We start from the raw sequence: 5,180 nt of genomic DNA on the forward strand, positions 1-5,180 counted from the left end.
AGCCTTCCCTGACACCCAGGTTTTGTGGTGAGGGAAGAGGCCCCTCTATAGGTTCTCAAAGGATCTGCCTGTGATGTATCATTAGAGTCGTCTCAGTGAAAGCAGGAACTCTGTGTCTTCTTCTCTCCGCCTTCTATTCCCTGAAACTTATTACATGCCTCCTAGCTCATCGTAGGTGCTCAGTATTTACTTAGTGTGTGAAAGACAGAAAAGCTCTTGGAAGCCTCAAGGGGTCACTTGGCTCGGCACTTTTGATCTCTGTGTCTATTTGGCGAGTCAATTCTTTCCTTTCCTGGGTTGATGTGTACACTATATTCGAGGCACAATCTAAGGCATGAAGACATATCCATGCATAGAGGTTCTTGCTTTCACGGAACTCGTACAGCAGATTTCTACAAGTTAGGGCTTTTCAAATGCTCTAGAAGCATGTGAACGTTCAGTATGCTCCATTTTCATTTCAAAGAAAGATCGTTTGACTTCCATAGCAAAGGTGGAGACCTTCCAACGTTGAGTCCAAGACTTATACCTTGACCATTTCAGGCAAGTCTTGTGATTCCTTCTGGAGGTGTGTGGCTCTTGCAGAAATGTGAAGATCTTCCATCGTCCTCAGACTTTGGTGTCATTTGCAATCATCCAGAAAGCTTCCAGGTCCAGGTTCCAGACCACCACCACACACAGTCAGTAGCCAACGGAGTGGATTCCAGGAATACGCATTGTTCACCGGCATTACCGTTGATATTGTTGCTGCACACTCAATGCAGTGGGCAGGGCCTGGATTGTCCACTGGGTCTCATGTGGAATGGAAAGAAGGGCTCCCCACCCCCCACAGACCCCCCACCCCCACTGTTGACAGCCTTGTGACGAGAAACGGTCCCCGAAACAAGAATCAGACAAAGCAGAGAAGCCCAGATGATAGTCCTTGAGATGAAGGAACTAAGCAGCTGGTTGAGATGGCACCAAGGGGAAAGGTTGCTCTTTTTGTCTGCCCCTCTACTCCTTTCTTCCTGGACACCTTAGGGCTTCGTCATGGAGATTTGAAAGAAAGTGCACAAAAGTCATATGTGTTGTATCAAGATTTTGAATTTAACCATCTCTCAAAAAGGAAGAGAGCTTCACCTGCACATGTTTCTTTCAAAAACGTCCATTGCTTTTCAATTCTAGGGTTTCTCTCTTGCCTTGTTCACTTAGCCTTAATAGTAAAAATCAACGAAAACTACATAAAGATTCACAGATACCAAAAAGGACAGCTTCTGTTTCTGAAATCATCTTTCCATTTAGTAGAACACGAGCTCTATTCTTTGTATTTTGCCTAGGGAATTAGCAATGTCCTGGTTCAGATGGCAAGGTATCCGCGCGCAGGAGATTGGGGTTCGATCCCTGGGTCCGGAAGATGCCTCCCGTAGAAGGAAATGGCAACCCACTCCAGTATCCTCGCCTGGGAAATGCCACGGACAGAGGAGCCTGATGGGCCGCAGTCCATGGGTCGTATCAAAGTTGGGCTCAACCCAGCAACTACGAACAGAAGTAATTCCAAAGACCACACTCAAGTGTGTGTGTGTGTGTGTGTGTGTGTGTGTGTGTGTGTGTCTGTATCTCCTCTTGCCGTCTTTGAGTCTGTCTCGGAATCTTCATGTATTTCTGCCTCTGTATCTCCTGACAGCCAGCCGCCGGCCCGTTCGTCTGGACCCGGCCTCTCCCAGGCGCTCTGGCTCTGGCTGAGGAGCTTGCGCAGGCCAGCTGTCTCCCTTGGCGTGGGTGCGTGCGAGTGTCTGTGTGTCTGTCTGTGTGCCTGCCTGTGGCTCGTCTGCTCTCTCAGGAAGGTCGAGGGCTTGGCGTGGGGTCAAAGGGGGGGCCTCGGTAGTGCGAAGGGGAGGGGCTGAGGCGCTCCGCTCGACCGCGCCTTCCTGGCTTCTGCTGGGTTTGGGCACCGGACAGGTGCCGCGCAAGTTGGGCGCTCAAGTTTCGCTGCGCCTAGGCCCGCAGGAGGTTCAGAGGCCCCTGGGCCGCGGGGGTTGGGAGGCGGCGGGCGCCGAAGACCGACACCTCCGGGGCCGCGCGGGCCTGAGCAGCGCATGGGATCGGGCGGAGGCCCCGCTCAGCGAGCGCGGCCGGGTCTGGAGTGGCCGCGGGTGGGAGGGCGCCGAGACCTCCACACCCCTCAGCCCAGCCCCCAGGCCCCGCGCGCACGCACGCACGCACGCCCTCCCGGTCAATGGGGGGTCCTGGAAGCCCCTCGGGCCCCCGGGCCCGGCCAGGCGCTTGCTGCTCTGGTGTTGGCGGTGTTCGGGGGGGCGGGCCGGCGTCAGCAGGCTGGAGTCCGGTCGCGGGTCGTGCGGCTCAAGTACAGCACGCCCCGCGACGAGAGGTGCGGCCCGTTGGCCCGACCTGCAGGGCAGAGCGAAAGGGAGGCGAAGCGCAAGGCTCTTAGGGCGCCCCGAGCCAACCGCCACCGTCTCAGGCCCTATCAGCCTGAAGGCGCCCGATCTCGTCTGATCTCGGAAGCTAAGCAGGGTCGGGCCTGGTTAGGATCTTGGATGGGAGACCACCTGGGAATCCCGGGTGCTCGAGGCTTTTTGCCTACCAGAAGAGGTCCTGTAGCCCCCGCCGCGCGTCCCGATTCTTGGATCCCCCCCGCAGCCCCAGCCCCTCCCGGGCCGCGGGGAGCGGCTGGCCGGGGCCCCGACTCCCGCTGCAGACCTGGGTTGCCTCCACGCGGCCCGCGAGCCCCTCCGCATTCGCATTCGGCTTCCAGGACACCCGACGACCGGCAGTCCCGTCTCCATCTGGGGCTCCTTTGGCTTGCCTCAGGCAATCCCGGGGCTTGCACGGACTCCAGCCAGAGCCCCAGCCCCCGCCCCACCCCCTGTCTCGCAGGCCATCGCGCATGCGCAAGTGCGCACGCACGCACAGATAGATGTGCCCAAACGGGGCATCTATCTTGTTCACTTATACCGTGGGTGTATCTATGCCTGGGAGTCGGACTGCTGAACCATAGGCTACTTCCACTTTTAGTTCCTTCGGGAACCTCCATAATCTTTTCCATACCGGCTCTACCCACGCCCGTTCCTACTCACCGTGGAGGAGAGTTCCCTTTGCTCCACATCTTCTCCAGCACTGGTTATTGACAGACATTGCAGTGAGGCCCAATCGGACTCATGTGAAGTGGTCCCTCCTTGGAGTTTGGAGTTGAGCCTCTCCAATCATTAGTGATGTGGAGCAAGATGACCTTTTGGAAATGCAGATGCAATGCTGTCACCTCCCTGCTCCAACGGCTCTCGTATTTTCCCAGCATATTGACGATACGACCACTTCCCTTCAGGCTTGCTCCTCACGTTCTTCTGTGATGTCTTTTGCCTGGAATGCCCTCTGCACTCTTTGGCTTCCATCCCATAGGGCATTTTTCGTTTCTTGAATGTCCTAAGTTTCCCTGGTCACATAGCCTTCCAAGATGCTATTTTCCCTGCCTGAAATTCTTCCTGCATCTCAACCCTGGTTTACCTAGGTTCAACCTATGGACCTCAACGAAATGGTGCCTCTGGAAAGCCTTCCCTGACACCCAGGTTTTGTGGTGAGGGAAGAGGCCCCTCTATAGGTTCTCAAAGGATCTGCCTGTGATGTATCATTAGAGTCGTCTCAGTGAAAGCAGGAACTCTGTGTCTTCTTCTCTCCGCCTTCTATTCCCTGAAACTTATTACATGCCTCCTAGCTCATCGTAGGTGCTCAGTATTTACTTAGTGTGTGAAAGACAGAAAAGCTCTTGGAAGCCTCAAGGGGTCACTTGGCTCGGCACTTTTGATCTCTGTGTCTATTTGGCGAGTCAATTCTTTCCTTTCCTGGGTTGATGTGTACACTATATTCGAGGCACAATCTAAGGCATGAAGACATATCCATGCATAGAGGTTCTTGCTTTCACGGAACTCGTACAGCAGATTTCTACAAGTTAGGGCTTTTCAAATGCTCTAGAAGCATGTGAACGTTCAGTATGCTCCATTTTCATTTCAAAGAAAGATCGTTTGACTTCCATAGCAAAGGTGGAGACCTTCCAACGTTGAGTCCAAGACTTATACCTTGACCATTTCAGGCAAGTCTTGTGATTCCTTCTGGAGGTGTGTGGCTCTTGCAGAAATGTGAAGATCTTCCATCGTCCTCAGACTTTGGTGTCATTTGCAATCATCCAGAAAGCTTCCAGGTCCAGGTTCCAGACCACCACCACACACAGTCAGTAGCCAACGGAGTGGATTCCAGGAATACGCATTGTTCACCGGCATTACCGTTGATATTGTTGCTGCACACTCAATGCAGTGGGCAGGGCCTGGATTGTCCACTGGGTCTCATGTGGAATGGAAAGAAGGGCTCCCCACCCCCCACAGACCCCCCACCCCCACTGTTGACAGCCTTGTGACGAGAAACGGTCCCCGAAACAAGAATCAGACAAAGCAGAGAAGCCCAGATGATAGTCCTTGAGATGAAGGAACTAAGCAGCTGGTTGAGATGGCACCAAGGGGAAAGGTTGCTCTTTTTGTCTGCCCCTCTACTCCTTTCTTCCTGGACACCTTAGGGCTTCGTCATGGAGATTTGAAAGAAAGTGCACAAAAGTCATATGTGTTGTATCAAGATTTTGAATTTAACCATCTCTCAAAAAGGAAGAGAGCTTCACCTGCACATGTTTCTTTCAAAAACGTCCATTGCTTTTCAATTCTAGGGTTTCTCTCTTGCCTTGTTCACTTAGCCTTAATAGTAAAAATCAACGAAAACTACATAAAGATTCACAGATACCAAAAAGGACAGCTTCTGTTTCTGAAATCATCTTTCCATTTAGTAGAACACGAGCTCTATTCTTTGTATTTTGCCTAGGGAATTAGCAATGTCCTGGTTCAGATGGCAAGGTATCCGCGCGCAGGAGATTGGGGTTCGATCCCTGGGTCCGGAAGATGCCTCCCGTAGAAGGAAATGGCAACCCACTCCAGTATCCTCGCCTGGGAAATGCCACGGACAGAGGAGCCTGATGGGCCGCAGTCCATGGGTCGTATCAAAGTTGGGCTCAACCCAGCAACTACGAACAGAAGTAATTCCAAAGACCACACTCAAGTGTGTGTGTGTGTGTGTGTGTGTGTGTGTGTGTGTGTGTGTCTGTATCTCCTCTTGCCGTCTTTGAGTCTGTCTCGGAATCTTCATGTATT

General features: G+C 53.0%; 1 pseudogene; it reads left to right on the forward strand.

The window, feature by feature from the left end:
* Positions 1-2,451: 2,451 nt before the first annotated feature.
* LOC113889060 lies at positions 2,452-2,571 on the forward strand (annotated as a pseudogene).
* The last annotated feature ends 2,609 nt before the right edge of the window (positions 2,572-5,180 follow it).

This window comes from Bos indicus x Bos taurus, unplaced genomic scaffold (assembly GCF_003369695.1).
Source record: "Bos indicus x Bos taurus breed Angus x Brahman F1 hybrid unplaced genomic scaffold, Bos_hybrid_MaternalHap_v2.0 tig00003496_arrow_arrow_obj, whole genome shotgun sequence".
Taxonomy (NCBI): domain Eukaryota; kingdom Metazoa; phylum Chordata; class Mammalia; order Artiodactyla; family Bovidae; genus Bos; species Bos indicus x Bos taurus.